The following is a 21,220-nucleotide window of genomic DNA, read 5'->3' as shown; positions in this document are numbered from 1 at the left end:
TTACTGGGAAGCCCCACGCTGCTGGTGGGGTTATCTGGGTTCCCCTCAGCTCCCACAAACAGGCAGGACTCAGCTCAGCCCCCTGAATCAGGGAGCTCCTTTCTGTGTGCACAGCCCTGCTCATGGCAGGGGCTGGATGAGGTGACCTTTAAAGGTTCCTCCAACCCCAGCTATTCCATGATTCTGTGACACCAGCTCCACACACATCCCAGTGCAGCTGCCTGTGCTCACGTGGGTACAACAGCCCAACATCAAGGCCAAACCAGCTCCTTGCTTCCTTCTGGACACAAGACTGGGACGACAAGAACCATCGACTGGCTCTGTGCTCAAGAAACCAGGTGCCCAAGAGGGAGCTGCGCTCTCCCTCCCTGCAGCATTCCACCAGGGTGGGACTGCCCCTGCAGTGGGGGAAGGTCAGGCTGGGTCCCTCCTTGCAGGGATGCCTGTGTGGGAGGCAGGAAGGACAGTCAGGAAGCTAAACACGGACAGAGGGGGTCAAGCAGGAGGCGGGTGCACACAGGGAGGGCACAGGAGAGACCCACACACCTCCATTTCCCCCCCACTCTGGTTTTGCTCCCAGCTTGACCCTCGCCAGCCTCCTACCCCTCCCTCCCAGCCCCACTGTCCCCCTCACCACCTTCCTCTGCTCCTCTCCGGGCCCCTGTGACAGCACTCAAAGCCTCCCAAGAGCCCCCAGCGCCGCAGACTCCCGCTAACCCCGCGGGTTATCCAAGCAAACCACCCCCTCCAGTGCTCGGCTCCAGGAAATGAACACACTGCGAGCTCTGACGCTTGGCCAAACCCCATAAAACTTCTTATTGGCTCTCAATAGCTATTAATAACAAAAAAAAGCTTCTTGTGCTCAAGGGTGCACAGAGGGAAATGTGGGAGCTCTAAGAGCAACAGAGGGAAAAAGACACCAAAGCCAGAGCTCAGCAGGGGGAAGGACGGGCTGTGCAAGGTCCAGGGGCACGACAGCCCCTGAGGCAGCTCCCTGGGGCTGTCCTGCTCCCAGCCCTCTCCTGACACTGAATCCTCACTCTCCACAGCATCCTGGCACACTGCCACTGCTCTCCAGGAGGGACCAGAGCTGCTCCAAAGGCGCAGAGTGCTGGGGTCCCACTTGTGGGACCTGCCTGTTCAAGCACAGGGGAAGAGGGCTTTCATGTGTTATGGGAGCCCCCTCCTGCCCCCACAGGCTCCAGCCTCCATCCAACACCTCTGGAGCATCCCTAGAGCACAGCAGCCTGGCCTTCCAAGGCCAGCCCCAGGACACCAACACCTGGGGACCATCCTGCTGCACCCAGCACACCTCAGCCGAGGGAAACTGAGGCACACGGAGCCCTCCAGCTCTCCCAAAGGTGGGCAGCCCCGGGCTGGCTTCTGCCCTGATGCTCCCTTCCCCCAGCAGCGTCTCCGTGCCAGCAGGAAGCGGGGTGGGAGCGGCAGGAGCAGGGCTTCCCTGAGCTTTGTTCTGCCCCAGCCCCGAGTGCGCACGGCCCACACGTGACATCCTGCTCATTCTTTGCTCCCCCAATAATTTCCGCTCCGGGTTCAGCACATGGTGCTGCCCTCCCGACCTCCTCATGCTTCTCCCACCTCCACAGGACACCCGGAGCCATTCTCCCATGGCCTCCCAGCTCCCAGAGCAGGCAGCTCTTGCCCGGCGTTTCGGGAGCCACTTTCCCTGGACATGGCTCCAGCCACACACTGGGAAAGGGGAGCAGCCGGTGATGCACAGGCCCTGCTGCTCCATAACCTGCTTTCCTTCTGAATCAGACCTTTATGCTCAGTCCCAGGGGATTCCAGGCCCAGACTGTTTGCACAGAGTCAGGCGGCCGACAGCCAGAGCCGAGGGAGCTCCAGCCCCAGCGCTTGGGATTATTTTCTTTGAAGAGTTATGGGCCAGCCTCTGCAAGGGAATTTCAGACAATGAAGTGAGACAGAAGGGAAAAATTAAATCCTGTTTCCTGTGAGCACAGGGAGACTGTGCTGCCTTCTCCCAGCCCAGACAAACGCGGGGAGCAGCACAGCACCACTGGTCCTGCCTGCGGAGCCTCAGGAGCAGCCCTCCTGCAGGGGCCTGGCTCCAAACCCCAATTCCAGGCATCTGGGCCAGATTTGCGCCCAGCGAGGCCACAACCCAGCCCCCCACGCCAGGGCTGCCATGCTGCAATTCTCCCTTTCCCAAAGCCGGGCGGTCAGAGCAGCAGGAAGTCCCTGAACCGCATCTGTGTGAGTCAGGCCAGGGCAAGTGATGCTCCCTCGCACTCTGCCCACCAGCCTCCCCTGTGGATGAGCCAAGGGCTGGGAGGAATTTATTTTCTCATCCCAGGAGTGCCAAGCAGACACAGTGGCTCCCTGGACCTAGGGACAAAAGCAGAACCCACCTCTGTGCAATGTCAGTGACTGCTCAGGTTTTCCACCCTGTGCCATAAAGGGATCACTGGCCTTTAAAATTGAGAACAACCTAATTAGAAACAGAAACTTTTGGTAAAATCCCAGGACTCCCACTGCTCTGGAGCAAAAAAACCCTGTGTTTGTTAAAACACAGCAGCCTTTGGATGGGCAACAGGGACCCAGACCTGACCCATCCTCCTCAGGCAGCAGCACCACGGAAGGAGGACTCCCTGGATAAAACTGATGTCACATCGTTCCATTTTGTATAGGAATCCTCACCCAAAGGGTCACAGTGAGGCAAGCAGCCTCAGGAAAGCACCTTCTAGGCTGGATTTGTTGGCCTGGAATCAAATCTGATGCAAGATGAGACTAAGAAAACTTGTTTCTCTCTTTGGGAGGGAGTGGGATGAATAAGGAAACAAAATGAATTTGCCTCAAATTTGGCAGAAGAAATTCCAAAGCAAGCTGTGGTCTTAAAGCAAATAAGCAGTGCCCTGTGGTGTTTGCAGTGCCAGTGCTTCGAGCCAGGGAACCTGGAAGGGAAACAAACTGCAGGCAAGTGCAAGTGCCTCAGCACCCCCAAACCAGAACCTCAGAAGCACAGAAAGTGCCACAAAAAGGGGGCAAGCCCACACATCCTCTGATTCCCAAGGAGGGAGTTCATCGTGCTCTCTCTGAAATATTGGGTCCTTTTTCTTTGCCATCTGGCTTTAAGCAGGTCAGAGCTGCTCCAGTCACATTTACAAGCTTTTGCCTGCAGACATAAGGGTGAGAAAAGGGGAATTGGGGTTGGGGGGGGGGGGGGGAGTTGTTTTTTTCCTTAAAAGAAGAAAAGCTGCAGTTGTAGTGCTACCCCTTGTCTCTCTGACTTGGACCAAAATATCAAGGCTCGGGAAGTTCCTGCCCACATTTGCAAGCATAAGATGCTGAGGAGTTGTATTTTTAAGAATTTCTTTCCTGTAGAATGAAACCCCTTTGCTGCCGAGAAGGCACTTGTACAAACCATCTGGGGCACATTGTTCTCAGCCCTTTATATGAACACACACACCGTGTTCCTGCCTGAAAGAGGTTACAGCTAAACGGGGCAAGACAAAAGAAGGGAAGAAGAGGGGGGAAAAAAAAATAGCGGCCTGGAGCAGGGAAGTGGCTGGTGAAGGTCAGGGAACAGGTCCATGGTGCTGCTCGGTACAGGGCCCAGGTGTCCTGGAGCAGCCGGCATCCCCGGGTGCTGCTCCCTGATCCCCACCAGCCTTTGGGATGGTCCTTGGAAATGGTTTCCCCATGTACTCTGCGCTCTGTGAGCAGAAGGGAAACACAGCTGCATCCAGATGAAAGAGAAAGGAAAGCTTCTTGAGAGCGCAAAGAGAAAAGCCCTTGACACTCTGCGGCTCCAAGTACAGATCACAGCCAATTAAAGGCTAAAAATAATCACAAATACCCCGATGTCCCAAAGGATGACCCATCAGCTAGCTCCCAATGGAAAAACCCAGACCAAAAAGCAACCAGTGGCCTTACACAGCTGAAACCAAATCCCAATAAATTCTAAAAGTTGAAGAGGCTGAGCTTACAGGGAGATCAAAAGTCTTAAAACAAAGCAAAGTCTTAAAACATCTTTAAGAGCGAGCTACAGATGGTCCCAAATGATGTCTGCAAGGGTTTGTTGTTAGACACATGTTCCAGCCTGCAGAGCCACAGCCAGCCCTGCTCGTGATGGAGCAGGGAAAGCTGTGCTTGTGCCACCACATAGAGGTTTCCCAAAACAGGGGGTCATGGAAAGCCTCACCAGGCTTCCCACGGGAGCCCTGCACTGGGTACAGCCAAGCCAGCTGCCAGCGCACAGGGCTGCATCACATCAAGCTTCTCATCCATCAAAGCTCCCAATCCTTCTCTCCAGGGTTGATCTCCATCCATCCTTTATCCAGCCTGTGTCTGTGCTTGGGATTGTCCCAGCACATGGCAGGACCTTGCACTTGGCCTTGTTGAACTTCACGAGTTTGGCACAATCCCACCTCTCCAGGTCCCTGTGGATGCCCCATCCCTTCCCTCCAGCAGGTGACCGCTCCACACAGCTCTGTGGCACCAGCAAACTTGCTGAGGTGCCCTCAGTCCCACTGTCCGTATCACCAGCAGAGACATAAAACAGCACAGGCACCAACCCCTGAGGAGACCACTTGTCACTGGTCTCCACTTGGACATCGAGGCGCCAACCACAACACTTAAGAGTGTGACCATGCAGCCAATTATCCACCAGGTGACCATCCAACAGGCTCCAGAGATCTCCTGAGCTTCCTCCACCCTTGGACATGCACCTCTCCTCCGAGCTGGGCATAGCAGCTGAAGACGCTGGAACTCAGGTCCCTGGGATGTGCTGTTTGGAGAAAACTCATCCTGACCCCACAGGGAAGTTTTCTCCATGGGCTTGAGAGGCAATGGGGCCGTGCAGTCCCCAGAGCTCACTCCACCTTGCACCTCCACCAGCGACAGCGTCAGTCACGGGAGATTCAAGCAAACCTACCAGGGCAGCAGAACATTCCTTATGGCAAAAGAGGACTGGCTTGTTCTGGCCCCACTTCCTCTGGATCCCTCAAGAAAAAAGGACTTTCAGTGCTCTGACTGAGGAACTCCAGGAACCTGGTGCAGATGGGAGTTCTGGATGTGAACATCTCACATTAGGAGCTGTGAGAGCTGTGCCCACCCTGTCCTGAGACAGCACCTGCAGAGGAGTTCCAGCAGCAGGGCAAAGGGTGAAGGGGCCTTTCTCCATCCAGAAATTCCCTTAAAAACCAGGCAGTCCTGGAAGCAGCCACTTTCCCAGCAGTTTCTGCCAAGTGCAGCCACAAGAACATCATCCCTGGCCCAGCAGGCTGGGTTCAGAAGCCATGGCATCCTGGCCTCCTCCTGATCTCCAGCCTCCAGCGAGGCAGGAGCCAGCACAGCTGTTTACTCCGCTTGCTCCTTTGTACGTTGGTGGTGGTGTCAGCACAACAGGAAGCTCTTGTTAAATAGTTTGTTACTTAACTGCTGATGCAGAGCCACTGGGGAACCCAGGCGGAACGTGCAGCGCGTTCCGAGAGCTGGGGGAGCCTCGCAGCTCAGCCTCAGGGATTTAAGGGCTCTTGGCTTTGCCACCCCTTCCCTGGTGATTTGGGCATGTACGGAGTCCCTGGCCCTTCACAGCCCACCTGTTACACTGGGATAACTTCCCTGCATCAGCCTCGTCTATTTGAGGTCCCTGGAGAGACATCTGGTTCTTTTTCAGCTTTTGAACGGTGCTGAGAGCTCAGCAAGCCCCCCCCTGCCTTCTCCAAGGCATCTGCAGAGACAAGAACTGAGAAGTGAGGGAACTGCCCCACCAGCTGCAACACCAGAAACCCACCCACCCCGCCTGTGCTGCTGTTGCCCGCACGCAGGGTCATCGGCCAGTGCCAGGGAACATCCAACGGTCACAAATCTGCTGTTGGGATCCCCACATCAGCCCCACAGCCGGCTGGTCCCACAGAGCAGCCCTCAGCCCACCTCCCTGACCGCTTCCTGAACCTGCTGCATCCCTCATCCCCCAAACACGGACCCCGGCTCATCGTGCGGTGCCACCGGGCTGAGTCATCGATGACACGGCAGACACAGCTCTGTCACCATGGCCACTGCACCAGGAGTGTTTGAAGCACTGACAGTGCTGGCTGGTCTCCCCCTCAGCAAAAAAGCCCAGCAGGGTTTCACTCTGGCACCCCAATATTTACAATTAAGTAATCTGCATGGGCAGTTTGTCCAAAACATGTTTTTTTCTATCCAGATTCCTTTTTGAAAAGAAGACAAGAAAAAAGCCAAGGCTAATGTTTCTACCAGAATTTCTTCTGTGTTCAGAGGAAAAAAAAACCAACAGAAACAACCAACCCACAAAAACCCTGAACTGTGGCAGCAAAGCTTTTAATCCAACATGATCCCAGCATCCTTGTTCCAAACCTCCCCTCCCTTCCTGGCTTCCCAGCTCTTTACTGAGAATACAGCGTGTCCGTGAGGAGAGAGGAACCCACCCAGCTGCCAGAGCAGTGGGCACAGGACACTTCTGGCACCTCCAGCCCAGCCAGTGCCCCATGGCCGGGCTCTGGCCCTCCCCCTGTGTGGCCCCAGGGACAGACACAGCCAACACCGCTCCCAGCACCGGAATTAAAAACATAAATCCACTCTCAGAGCAAACAACCAGCCACACCATCACCTCCAGCCACACCGGTCACACAGAACAAACAAAAATGACTTCAGCAAACGAGGCAGGAGCGTGCCAAGCCCGTTAAGACACTAAAGGAGTTACCACGTGCAGGGGCTGCCCTGCTCCCAGCACAGGCCATCAGTCAGCCCCAACACCTCAGGGTTCCACCCAGGTATCCATCTGCATGGCTCTAAGCCACATCCATAAAAACATCCAAGTCACAGAACCACCAGGATGAAAAAAAAAAAAATTAAAAGATAAATTAAAAAATAATAAAGCATTTGGTTTTTTCCCCACAGTTAAGCTGTGCTGTGAAGAAGATGGATTTTTCTTTCTGGCTTCCTCTTCCAGCTCTCATGTCTATTAAACTTTTCTCTAAATTAGAAATGTTCTCTTGTTATTACTGGTTATTCCCTCCCCCACGAGACTTTTATGACACTGTGAACTCTGGGCAGCTCTCAACCTACAACAAATCAAGCTCCAAATTGTTTCAGTTATTTTCTCCTAGCCTCTGAAGCCAAATATGGCTTTTTAATGGATTGCTATGACTTTTCAATATTTTCAAATGTTTGTGCCACACCATTCCCCCTGTAAAAACGAGGAGAGTGGACTTTCAACATGGCAGCAGGGAAATGCTTCTGCTGAAGGGGGGGTCCTGCTTCCCACCTCAGAGTCTCACCCACAGATTCTCACAACACACACCCAGCAATGACTTGCATGTGGTTTCACAGAGATCTCTAAAGGACACCAGGTGACATTCAAAACCATCAGGATGCCTTGAAAGCAAAATCTCAGCTGTTCCTCAAACTCCAGCCCAACCATCCCAAACTCCTGCAGCCCATGAGCTGGGTGTGCCCACGGACCCAGAGCGGGCACAACATCCCCCATGCAAGGGCTCCTAAAGGGAGTGGAAGCAAAACTGCAACTGTTCTCTAAACATAACGAAATTAAAAGAGAAGTAAAAGATGGGGGCAAACCACCAGTAGCAGAGTTTTCAGTTTCCAGTGGAACCACAAGGTACCACTCAAGAGCTGGTGTGAATTCCCTACACCGGTGGGATCTTAAACCAAAAAATTTCCTCCTCTCGAGATGAGCACGGAAAGGCTCCATAAGCCACATGCCAGAACACCCCTGGGGCAGCAGCTGGAGAACTTCACCCCAAAGTCTCACCACTCACACCACAGCTCAGGGTGGACGAGGAGAATCCCTGCCCGGCAGCAGGATGTGTGTGCAGTGTCAGCTTTCCAGCACGTCAGCAGGAGTCATTTTGCACCCAAAAATATCTAAGGAGGAACCGGGTCCCTCTTCAGCCAACAGGAGTGGGGCTGTTTGATGACATTTGCTCCCCGCACATATGAGCGGAAAGAAATCAATGTACTTTGGACAGTCCAAACGCAGAACTCGGATCCTCAACACCCAAATTCAGAACAGCCCAGATCTTCATGCCAGCCTGCAGAGTAAGGACACTTTAAATCTCTTAGCAGCCACAAAAAAACCCCTCATGAAGCATCTCCACTCCCATGAGCTGCCAACTCACTCCCAGCCCAACGCACAATTTCACTCTTTTCCTTGGATCCTCATCCAAAACAGCTACACCTGGATGGAAAATATTAAACTGTGCTCCACCAAGGAGCCGGAAATACCACGATGGAAATTTCAGCAGCAGCACAGGAACCAAGCAAAAAGCTGAAAATACTTCTCTAGGAAAAATAATAACAGTAAATACACACATGCTAAAATAAGACCAGATCTGAAAACTAGTCTGGAAATAACAAACCCAGCCCAAGTCAGACAAACCCATCCATGAACCAAGTGCCCAAGAGAGTTGACTCAACTTTTTGGGTTCATCAGGCACAAATTTAAACTTCCAGCTACAGAATTCACAACCAGAAAACACACTGAAGCTCTATGAGAAATGACTTAAAGGAAGCAGCTTTTTGGTTTGCTTTACAGACTCCACAAAAGGGGTCTGCATTTGGATTCACACCTTTTCTGATGTGAATGTGCCCAGCGAAGCCCAAGGACAGCCCCTTCCCAGTTCTTGGCCATGTCCATCTTGGGACTCATTCCCATGGTCACCATGCCGGATCCACTGCATGGAAACAGCAGGAACACCAAAGCAGTGTGGGTGGTGGGAATGCAAAACCCCTGATTGCAGGAGGGAGTCAGGGAGCAATTGGTACCCGATTCCCACCTTCCCATCCAGCCCTGCCATGATGCCTCTGGGATCTTACCATCACCTTCTGCTTCAGTATCGTTTCTCCACGACCAGCAACAGCCGTCCTCAAGGCTGCTAGGCCAGGAAAAGTTCTGGCATGGAGCTGGAAGATGTCAAGATGAGCAAATGACCCGGCTTCAGCCCACTGCCCCACTGCTCGTGCCAGCGTCACTCTGGTATCCCTGCTCACACGGGACAATTTCTGGCTTGGGAACTGCAACTTGCTTTGCTCTTACCGTAAGAGGAAGGGCACAGGTAGCAGACAGGTAAGCAGAACAGGAAACCTCCTTCTGAACAACAAAGGCACAGGTTTGCTTTCTGCCCGTGCAGCAATTCTGCAGAATCTATCTCACCAGTTCAACGCAGAAAAAGCCAATTAGGATGTCAAAGTGGTTTCGGTTTTACTAAGGCAGAGTTTGTAGCACTGGAAGAAAGGAAGTTCATTACAGACAAAGCCGAGTCTCTGGCTGGGAGACCTTAAAAGGACAGTCCAGCTCCCAGCACTTCGTCCCTTCCCATCTGCTCCGGCGTTTCCGCGGGACACGCGCAGCCACCCCGGCCAAGACGTGACGTCGTCTCTCCAGCCCCCGCTCGCCACGGCAGGAGCTGGATCCAGTCACAGCCACTGACTCAACCCAGTGGTCTCAGCCCTCAGCCCCTCGCATGCGCTGGGTTTGGCGGCTCTGCCACGGGGTTTTCCGTTTAAACGAGACAATGCACCCCCAACGCAGCAAGCTCCAGGGAGACACCGGATACTAATTAAATCCATACTGCTGCTGGAAAACCGAGCTGCAGAGGAACCAGCTGCCTTCCAAAAGTCCACAGCAGTTGGCCAGCAAAAAGCTGTTTACCAGTCCCATGGCTTCCGCTTCTCCTGCTCCCCCATCCATACATTTACATTTTCCAACCAGTCCCATCCTGCCCAGTTCTTGCACAGATTGATTATCACAAGCGTGCTGATCTCAGGAAGGAGCCTGCAAAGGTTTCTAGTCAAGACCCAACACTGCTTTTAATCCACTCATGCCCAGAGCATAAAGCCCAAGACTCAGCTGCACAACCAAGAGCGAATCTGAGAAGTTTCAGAGCAGAACAACCCAGGCAGGTCTGACTGACACACTGGGAAAGGGCAGGTCCCCAGTGCTCACCTCCTGCAAAACCTGAGCTTTGCTTTCACACCTGGTAACTCTCCACAAAACAGGCTTTGTCTGCAAGCAGGTGTCCAAAGCACTGTCTGTATCCCAAATCACTGAGTCACATCTGGGCCCTGGGAAATAGAGAAGCCCAAGGAGAGCTGCTGCTCACACAGCTGCTGAGCACAGACTACAGAGCCCACAGCACCCTCAGGGCAGGCAGCCCTATCCCGTACCTCACCCTCTGCCACTGGATGCTGTGGGAAAGATACCCAAAGCCTTGACAGCTCAGGCACCCTTTTACTTCCCTGAGAGGTTGAACAAGGACACATCCAAGTGCCTGCCTGTCCTGCAGGACCACGGGGATCCAGCCCAAGGGCAGCTGGCTGATGAGGAATGGGAGCTGCACAAGCACAGCTGGAACAGGCATCGCTGAGCCCTCTCCATCCCCAGCTCCACAGAAGTTTCAAGAGCAGATTTACCTTCGGATTCAGGTGGCAGCTGTAAGACTCCCCTGCAAAGCCTGTCTGTGAAAGGTATGATCCTACATATGTCACAAACACACAAATTCATCCCCACCGTAACCCACATCACCAGCCTGGCCATGACGGTCGCTGTGCTGGGCCACAAGAATCAGGCAGGAAAGCACTGTGTTCAGATGGCAGGTTTCTGAGCAGGCAAGTTCCCCTTCCACGTCCTCCCCTCCCCAGAGCTTCACAGTCACCGGGCAGTGGGACAAAACAGGCTTCTAGACGAATAGATAATTTTCACCCAGCAGCTGGGAACAACAGCTTCCATTTCCATCTGAGGCTGGAACACCTCCTCCTGTGCTGCTGTAGCCTGAAATAAGGTTAAGACCATCTCTACCAGCATGCTACTTCCCCAGCCCTGTCCCTGAATACTCCCACGCCTTTAAAAGCCAACACTTTTCATAAAAACAAGATGCTCGCCTTTCCCTTGATAAGGGATCTTAATGCACTTCCGGCAGCACGCACAGGAATGGATGTGGAAGAAGAGCTGCCATCAGTTTCCCAGGGAGAACAGGGGAAGGCTCCCTCCCCACCTCCACTGCAGCCAGAGATGTGCTGCACCTTTCCTGTGCAGCCACAGGCACGCAGCTGAGAGCTGCCCTGGCTCTGGAGAGCTCCAGGCACGGGCTGCAGGACATGCCCAGCTGAAGGACAAGGCTTAGAACAACCTGCTGCAAGAGGATTTGACAGCAAGCCCAGAGGAACAGCAGGTACAAATGCAGGCAGCAGCAGGAGGAAACATCAGAGGAACATGCCTCTGGCCCAGAATGGCCCAGCAAAGCAGAGAGGGGAACGCTGCAGCAGCTGTGAGGCCACAACGTGCCCATCCAAGAGCTGATCCTGAGCCCACCTGCTCAGCATCTCCCGGAGTCAGTGGGCACAGGGACCCACGGAGAACAGCACAGAGCTGGCACTGCTGACACACCTCACCAGGGCTGGGGGGGGGCAGCTGTCTTAGCAAACGACCATCCGCTTCTCAGCACGCTGGGATGGGCTTATTTCCCAGCCTGGCATCCAGGCCACTTGTTGCACTGCTTGCTGTTAAACTTTGGGGTCTTCCCTCCCTTCCCTGAATTTTCAGTAACACATAAGAGCACACACATGTATTTAAACATTAGCGCCAAGTCAGATGGTTGTAACAGCAAACTACCAGAGATCTCCGAATTCCAGTCCATGAAATCAGTTCTTCCCACCAAAGCAGGAGGATGGGAAGGTGTCCTGCTCTCCCTGCCCTGGGACAGCCCAAACGTCACCACAAGGCCAGTCCATCACAAAGCCTCATCACACACAACGCTGTGCACAGTGCCACTGCTTCTCTCCACTGCACTGACAGCACAGCAGGGTCCACACTCTCTACTACAACCCACTGAGAAGGCCCTACAGCAAAAGCTTCCTCCTTTATGCAACCACAGGCCCCTGAGGACAGAAACTGAGGCAGGACATGACAGCAGCCATTGTCACAGGAGAGAATGCCCCAGGAGGGGCTGCAGTGCCACTGTCACCCCTCGCCACAAGCTACAGAGTGAGTCTCCACCTGTGGCACACAGCCCTGGACTCTCAGCCATCAGCGCAGCCAGTGCACAACACAACAGCTCCCTGCTGACACAGCTTTAGCGACTCCTTTATCAATTCCCACACATGAGAAAGCTGAGAGCAGCTCTCAGACAGCGAGGAAGGGGACCCCCTGCAGCCCCCAACACCCTGAGTTATGGCTTTCTCTGTCCCACAGGGCTCCCTGGAGAAGCACTGCTCTCCCCAGCCAGCCCTGCCTCCCACCCACCCCCTCTCCTCTGGGAGCCACCCCGCTGGTGTCGTGGGCATTCTGGAGGGGGACACTGCCCACGGGATGATCCAACCTTGTCACAGCAAGATGAGGCTCCAGAGGAAGCCCAGGCAGAGGCGTTTTGGTGTGCATGAGTCAGAGGGTCTGAGCACACAGTGGGGTGGGATGTCCCCCCACACGCTGTGGGAGAGCTCCTCGTGGGACAGCTCTGCTTCCAGAACGTGAACCACGCCGGCATCCCACGGGCCAGGAGCAGCAGCAGGGAGGACACGGGATGACAGGGCCATCCAAGCGCTGTCTCACAGGGAGTGCTGTCAGGTGGTGGGAGATGTGCAAGAGCAGAGGAAGAACACAACCCATTCAAGGATGTCCTCAGAGATCCCACAGCCTCAAATCCCACAGGTACTCCTTTTGGCATTGCAAAGGATCAGCTGAAGTCAGGGTGAGGGGATCAACATTTGTTCTCCAAAGGATAAGAGACATTTTCCAACACCTCTCCCATAACAAAAGCACATTTCTGGATGCACGTGTCTCTCTTTGCTTCCCTTCCTCCTCCAAGCCCAAGCTGGGTCTGAAAACCTTTCATCCACCTGGAAGAGATTTCCTCCCCACAGAGGAACTTGACTGAAAACCAGCACAGGCAAGCCCAGCACCTTCCTTCCCACGGAGTGGGACACCACAGTGATACACTCAGGACTTGTTCCTCTCCACAGCCTTTGGATCAGCTCCTAAATAACCTCAGGAGCAGGAGACTGGGAACAGACTGCTGCCCCCAGACACTCACACCACGAGCCTCCCCACAGCACAAATGGCTGTGGAACAACACTGAACAACCCAGGGTATCCCAGCTTGCTCCCAAACTTGCAGGGAGTGGGAGATCAAAATTTAGTAGAGAACTAGAAGTGGTTCCATTTCCCTTCCCTGCAGCCTCTAATGAGCACAGAATGAGCAAAACCACTCCCTCCACTCTGTCTGCATGGCCTCCTCGTGTGCAAAACACAGGGAGCAGGAGGATCCCAACACAGCCCCTCCTGCGCAAAACACAGGGAGCAGGGGGATCCCAACACAGCCCCTCCTGCGCAAAACACAGGGAGCAGGAGGATCCCAACACAGCCCCTCCTGTGCAAGGCACAGGGAGCAGGGGGATCCCAACACAGCCCCTCCTGTGCAAGGCACAGGGAGCAGGAGGATCCCAACACAGCCCCTCTCCTGTGCAAGGCACAGGGAGCAGGGGGATCCCAACACAGCCCCTCTCCTGTGCAAGGCACAGGGAGCAGGGGGATCCCAACAGCCCCTCCTGTGCAAGGCACAGGGAGCAGGAGGATCCCAACACAGGAGGACAGACAAGGAATCTGAGGGATACCATCAGCAGATTGCGCCAGCCTGACAATTTCTGTGCTAGGGACACAGGTGACGTTCACTCTTCTGGAAACCACCATCTCTGGAGGGCAGGACATCCCCACTGCTCAAGCTGCTGCATGGTCACAGCAGACTGCCTTGTCTTACCCGAACCACAGCTTTCCAAGCACCCATGCATGAGAAAATCCCCTCTGTTCCAGGAGAGTCCAGGCCACCAGGGAGAGCAGATGACACCAGGTGTGGATGCTGCCATTTCAGATTTACATGCCACACCAGGTGGGACACCCCAGAAGAGACCCCATCCGCTCTCCTGTGTTGGCATCCACACCATATGGCTCCGGGGGTTGGACACACACCTCCTTCTCTCCCAGCAAGCTGGGAAACAATCCAAGCAGCAGCATTAGCCATCTTATCTTCCCGATGTCCCTCGTCACAGGCTCCAGGGGCTTTCCAGACCAATGCCCCCCCAGCTCTTACATTGCTCCTTGCAGCAGCTGGTTCAGAGTACGTCACCAAGGAAGTGTCATTACAGAAGAGGGAACTGAGGCACAACACTGCCACATGTCACACAGAAAGCAGTGGCAGGAGAGGCAGAAAATCCCAGTCCCCAAAGGCTGCTGTGCCCTCTAAGGTCACCTGCAGGGAATGGCCGCCCTGACCACAGGTGACTTCTGCAGGCAGGGCAGTAAGCTGGCACAGGGCAGTAACCCGGCACAGCCCCAGAAGCAGGTCAGAGGCCTGACCTGGTGATTGCCAGATTGGTTTCAGATTTGTTTCCTGGTTCACATTTCCAGGAGGTGGATGGAGCAGATACTGCAGCCCACAACTCCCTCCTCCTGCTCCTCCTCACCAGTGCCACCCCAGGCAACCACCACCTCTTAAGAGTTGCTGCTCTCCTGCCAGGGGATAGAGGGACACCACCCAACTCTGCCGCTCCAGAGCTGTCACCACAGAGGTGTGGGAAAGGAGGGACTCCCAATCCAACAACTTTGGGAGGGTGAGCTGTTCTGTACCACCCAGAGAACCCAGTGCAGAGCCAGGGAAGCACTGGGAGCACTCGCAGGGTATCCAAAAGCTCAGTCAGAAGAAGGTGCCATCCATCAGTCCAGCAGCTCCAGGCAGACCCAGTGAGGGGCTGGAAATTCTGTGTGGCAAAGCAATCAGCTCCTGACAGGAGAGCCAAAGCCCACCTGGGTGGCTCTGAGAAACCAGACAGCTTTTCCCTGTCACCTTCATCAACGCAGGCTGGATATCAGGAGGAATTTGTTCCTTAAAAGGGTTGCTAAACACTGCAAGGGGCTGTCAAAAGAGGTGGTAAAGTCACCACCCCTGAAGGTGTTTAAGGAAAGACTGGACATGGCACTCAGTGCTCTGAGCTGAGTGATAGGGTGGGGATTGGTCACAGGTTGGACTCAGTCTTAGGGATCTTTTCCAGCCTAAATGATTCTGGGATTCCGTGCTCACTTCCCATGGGCAAGAGCTGTAACACGGATTTGCCCAGTACTTCAAGCAACAGGACTCCTTTCCAGCCCTGCCTGGGACCAGGGGAGGAAGAGGCAGAGACAACACACAGTACTGGAGGAATGAAAACCACAGTTTCATCTCCCACCTCCAAGACGTGGGATAGCTACTCATCCCACAGGGAATGGGGGCAAGGGGCGAGTTGAGTACTCTGGAAGGGGTTTTTAATGAGCCACCTACACACCAGCCACAGTTTAAAGGGAGAAACGGACCCACAAAGACTCCAACTCAGCAGATTCAGAACAATTCCAGCCCGGCTGCCAAAGGCCTGAGCACTGCGATGGCGAGAGCTGTGTGTGCCAGCAGGGTTCCCTGCTCCTCAGCCATCTGGGGACTGTCACTCTGCACAGATCTGCTTGGCCTCCTGTCATGTGTAGTGCTACCAACCCCTTTCCTGTCAGCAGGATCTGGGTTGGCAGAAACACTTTTAATTGTAGGATTTTTTTTTTCTCTTAACCCATATCCTCTTGACAGAACCAGGTTAGGAAGCAGCTGCACTGGCAGATCTGGGGTGGCCTTTTGCGAGGCGAGGCAGGGGAAAAAAGGGGTGCCTGAATCCAGTTATCTCTTCAATCACCAGACCACAGTTAATCACAACTTCCCCACCTCTCCTAAGGTCGCACGGAAAGGGGGAACACCACCAGCTTAGCTCTGTCCCAGCCCAGTCCCTTTGCTCCAGAGCAGACCCTTTGTCCTGGAGAGTCCTGGAGCAGGGTAGGCGGAAGGGATGTCATTCCCACTGGTGACAAGGACTGTTTCCATTTCTAGGTGGCAGAGCTGCAGCTCTGCCAAGCTGAGCTGTCCCACATTCTCCCCTCTGTTTTTTTCCCCAGGCTGCTCCAAGCCCCACACATTTCCCCTCAAATAACTGCCAAATCCTACAAATTTGGCGGGGGAACAAAAAGGGGAGGTAAGGGTAAGCATCCAGCAGGACTAACCAGGAAACCTCTCCCCAAAGAGCTGTCAAATTCCATGTGCTGAGACGCCAAAATCACTTCCCTGCTGCAGAGCCACACAGGAGCTGACTCGGTGCGGTCCTGGCTCCCAGCTCTCCTCCCCAGCAGGGACAGTCACCCAGCAGGGACAGCATTCCAGGGCCACAGGCAGGACCCACAGCCCAGACCATGAGGAGGAAGAGCAGCACCATGCAATTAATCTTTCCTGCGGAATAACTGGGGCAGAGGGATGTTCTGTGGCACAACAGCATCCATCAGCTTCCGTGCCAGAGCCAGCAGCATCTTCAGGGAAGCAGCGAGCGATCCACGAGGCGTTCATCTTCCCACCCCCTCTATTACAGGACCATCAGCAGCTCAATCCATCACAGTTTTCCTTGCAACCTCTCAAAGGTATGGAAGCGACCTGCTTATTTCACAGATGGGCATGGAAGCATCGCTGATCTCAGAGGAAAAAAAAAGAGGATAGAGAACAGAGATTCCCAACTAACTGGAGACTAACTGGGACAAATTCCTGAGGCCTAGGCAAGCACCCATCTGCTGGCCTGCAGGGAGGGAGAAGCTTCAGAACAGAGGGACCGGAGACCTACATCCCATTCCTGGTCACACCACAAGCTGTGCAGGATCTCTTCACTCCTCCATCCCTCACACAGAGGATCACAGCCTCACAACCCTTTATTAAGCACTGGGACAGCTTTGTGGATTAAAGGCTCAGTCTGGTTTGCACCAACCTCCACATCACAAAGGCACATTCCAAAGGTTTTTTTCTCATCTTCCCTCATCCCCCACCTGTGTGTATTTTGCAGGGGATGAGAAGGCAAAGACTGAAACAGGAAGAGCACAGGACTGGCTACAGCTGAAGAGGTGGTGCTGTGCACTGGGAAAGGAAACTTTCAAGGGGTTCATCCAAAATACTCTCTCAAACAGGTACATCCAGTGCAACCTCACTGGTTCCTCCCTTCCCCTTACCTGCTTCTTTCAACCCTACACAAAGGGCTTAATTTATAAAATCAGAGGGATCGTTCCAATGAAGGAACATGCAGGATACACCCCCAGGAGGACCCATTTCATCTTGCTGCTATTAATACCTGGAACACTATTTGCACGAACAGACTGTCCTTTCTCCCTTGTTTCTGGGCTCTCACTTCTCTGGTTTGTCCCAGAAACCCCAGCCAACACACGTTCACCCTCCTCTAGTACACGCTTCCATCCAAAACCCCAACCTTTCCTCTTTTTTTGAGTTAATTACTCATATTTCTGGTTCACATCACCTCTTTCAACCCCTGCAGACAGGATACAGCTCCCCTGGCTCCCTCATTCATTAGGCAGCCAATTTGTGGGCCTAAACCCATCAACTCTCATTATGGAAAGGGACCAAGACTTCCCACAGCTGCTCAGCATCCCACTATCCTCCAAGCTGGATGGGGTTCTCACTCCTCTTTGCTTCCCCAGCACCAAAGCTGTGACTAAGAGCCAGAGCCATGCTCTGGCTGGGCTTGGCTCTCTTTGGCACAGCGTTAGGCTGGGCCCGAGGGCTGCCTGCAAGCCCTTTGTTACACTGGCACGAAGAAGTTCTCAACCTTTGAGAGCTGTGCTGAGCTCTGCCCGCAGGAGCCCAGGCAAAGCCTTCCCCTTGCAAACAGCCGCGTGCCTTTGGTTTTGCTTCAAGAGGAAACATGTTTTCTCTGTATCCAGGCATAAAACAGTCAAGCCCGGCCAAAACCATCCAATCAACAGCACAGAGCATGACAAGTCAGGGCAGAGGGTTACCACGGAGCTAAGGAAGCCCAGACTTCCCAGCCAGACCCAGAATTCCTGACCTGCCCTGTCTGCAGAGAGGGGTTGGGAAGAGGATCAGGCTCCTCTCCATCGCCGTGTCCTCACACACCACAACCAGCCCGAGCAGCCTGAGATGCCACCACAACCTGACCCGAATTGTGACATGCACCAGCACACAGCCCCGTTCAGCTGCTCTCCCAGAAACGTGGGACAAGCTCAGCACTGAACCAGCAGCAGGCTTTACCTGGTTGTTCAGGGCACCCTGCGAGAAGGATCACACACAAAGGTGAAGGATCACACTGAAAGGTGAGGAGAAGCCATGAGCACCTCATCAAGCCAGCCCAGGGAATGGGAAATCCTACTATAGCAGGCTCCACTGCAGAGGATTTCACAGCTAATGAACCCTTGCCACCACAGACCACAGCGAAAGCAAAAGCAGCAGAGCGTTTCTTTTCTGATAAGCTGCTTTTATCGGGAAGTTCAGCCCGGCTGCCCACACCAGCCCCAGCTGGAGAGCAGCTCCAAGCCTATGCCTTTAAATCCCTTGGCAGCGCAGGACGGGGGCTGTGGGAGCAGACACGCCCTGTACTCCAGCGCTGGAGCACACAAACATTTCCTCCCAGCCATTCCCGCACCGCGGCTTGGCCAGAGCTGCCTCGTACCTGCCAGGGCCGTGCCAGAGGCAACGCAGGCTGTGCCACACAGACCTGGACGTGCACAGCCTTCGACTCATTTCCTGAATCCCTCCTGCTTCCCCGCCAGCACTGGACATTCTTCCCTCAAACTTCTTCCTTAAGGCAAATATTTGGAGTCTAACAGGCATTCCTCATGGAAGGCACAAGTTAAATATTGGCCCTAAAACAACAGCAAGTGCCTTTCAATGATTCTGGCTGGAGAAGCACTGCTCTGGACTTTGATTTCTGGCTCTGAACAAAAATAGGAGTAGAGCATTGAGCATTACACTCTTCTCCTGGGAGAAGTCAGATTTCAGGCTCTGCCAGTCCCCTGCCAGGACCACAACCAGCAGTGGGAACTGTCCCTGCTCATGCTTTCTCACACCTCGGGTGTCTGCTGTCACCCAGCCAAGGCTGCTGCAGTGCATCCTCTGCGCCGGGCACAGGATCAGCCTGAGTCTCGTTTCCAGGTCTGTGATTACAGATCCTCAGACAGACACTGGAGAAGACCTGCTGGGAACTATGGGTGCCATCCAGGGCATTTGCACACCTTGTCCTTCCCGCCTCTGGCTGCACCACCAGCACCGCCAAAGGTGCCCACCTCTCCATCCAGCCATGCCCAGCTCTTCAGTGCAGAAGATGCTCCAGGCTGTTCCTGCTCTGCAGGCAGCCCAGCTCCCGATGGACATGCTGGCTCTTGTAAGAAAACATCCCAGCAAGGTAGGAGTCCAAATAGCCAGAGAGATGGCAGCACAATAAAAGGGAGAGGGAAGGGTGAGGAGGAAAAAGAAACCTGCACTGAGGCCTGTACACCTGAAGCATGGCACCGGTCAGGCGCTGGGATGTCATGGGCATTTTCTACATGGATCAGGGGAGCAGAGCTGCTGTCATGACTCTGAAGCCAGAGCCCTGCAGAGCCAGGTTCGTTGCACCCCAGAGCAGCTCTGTGACATCCAGATGTTGCTGATCCAAGCCTGAGCAGAGGGGCTGCTCCATCAACCCCCACTGCAGGCAGGTCCCAAAGAGCCCCTGCCAAAACCACCCCAAACCAGAGTCCGCTCCAACACCAGGGGTCTGCCCACTGCTTCTCCCGAAAACACCACAACAGTTACCCTGAGAAAGGTTACATGGCACAGATGTGCTACACACCAACTCACACTCGCAGGGTTTGTTCTACGTCCTGCTAAATTTAGCATGGGGTGTGTTAAATGAGCTTCCCTTTCACTCTCCTGTGGACCCAGTAAGCCCAGGAGCACCTTGCGCAGCTCTGCCCGGTCTGAGCAGGCCTGGGAGGCAGGAGAGGACTGAGCAGTGGAGAGCTGCTCCCTGGCAACATCCCCTGCTGTTCTGTGAGATGGGGAGCTCTGACGGTCTGCTGTGCTGGAATTCCTCTCTAATTCCTTTCCAAGACACTTACCATGGCACTTCAAGCTGGGGAATCTGCTGGCGGCTCTGACAACCTCTCAGTGAGATGCCCTGATGGGGCAGATACCCCTCTGAAAACAGCACGGGTTTAAAACCAGCTGCGAGTCACCCTGGGGGAAATGTTAAAGCTCTGAGCACTTCCTATTCCTTCCCCAGCCACTGAAGCCCATAGAGCAACGAGCTCCAGCAAGTTTGAGCAAGAATTTCCAAGGCTCCAGGCAGAGACCAGCCTGTACCTGTCAGCAGCCACACCTCCTCATCCCACAGCACACTGACCCCGCACTCCCAGAGCTGACTGCTGCTCCTCAGCTCCCGGCTCCAAGCAGCCCCTTCCAGCTCAGGGACCCTACCTCCGCTCCCAGCGCCTCAGTCCTTCCTTAACATTCCCTGTACTTGGCAACACCAAAGCCAGACTTCAACTCAAACTGCCATCGCCTTCGGGATGAGAGAAATTGGCAGAGATGGGGGTGGGGGGATTCCAGGAGAGCCTCAGCCTGCCCCTCACCCACACACAGGGCACAGAAGGTGCTGGAAAGCACCATCCTCTCCCTGCATCAAACCAGGGAAACCAGGCAGAGTATAAACTTCATCATTGCCAACAGCCCCTGCTAAAAAAAGGATAAGAGAAAGGGTTTTTTGCTTTGTTGTTTGTACCTCGGTGCTACCTCAAAAGCAGTGAGATTCTTTTACCTGAAAACATTGGGCGAGGACAGAGTCTGCAAGAATGGAGCTTTTGTAGCACAAACACAGCTCTGTTCGGGTTTAAATTAGATTTCCACTGACCTTTTTGAGCCCATCGTTCAGCCACCCACACCCAAGCAGCCCCTCTTAGCAAGACTCTGCAGCCCCCAGCCTGGGAAGACGAAATGAACCCCCAGAGACTTGGCTGTGCTCCCAGGGAACCCCCACACCCCTCCCAGCACCACTCCTGCTGCACAGAGCTGCTCAGCTGCAGGGCTGCAAAGCTCTTCCAAAGGAAAGCTGCACAAAATCCAAGTTCAAGCTCAACCTTAACCCCTGTTTATTAACTTAAGAACATCCCTCTCAGGGTGACAAAGCCCGTGCATCACCTGCCAACTGTCTCATTCACCACTGGGAAAGCAAAGGCCAGGCCCGACTCATTAAAAAGCATTACATAACATTAAGTAACAAAGGGCTACAGGACATTCTTTGCTTGGTGGACACATAAAAATGAATGACTCAAAAATTAACGCTCCTTTCCTCCAGACTCCCAGTGTCTCCAG

This window comes from Corvus kubaryi, unplaced genomic scaffold (genome assembly GCF_017639235.1).
Source record: "Corvus kubaryi isolate FWS band 111438036 unplaced genomic scaffold, C.kubaryi_AGA036_p1.0 37241, whole genome shotgun sequence".
Taxonomy (NCBI): domain Eukaryota; kingdom Metazoa; phylum Chordata; class Aves; order Passeriformes; family Corvidae; genus Corvus; species Corvus kubaryi.
The sequence above is the reverse complement of the archived record's forward strand: the minus strand, read 5'-3'. Positions refer to the sequence as shown.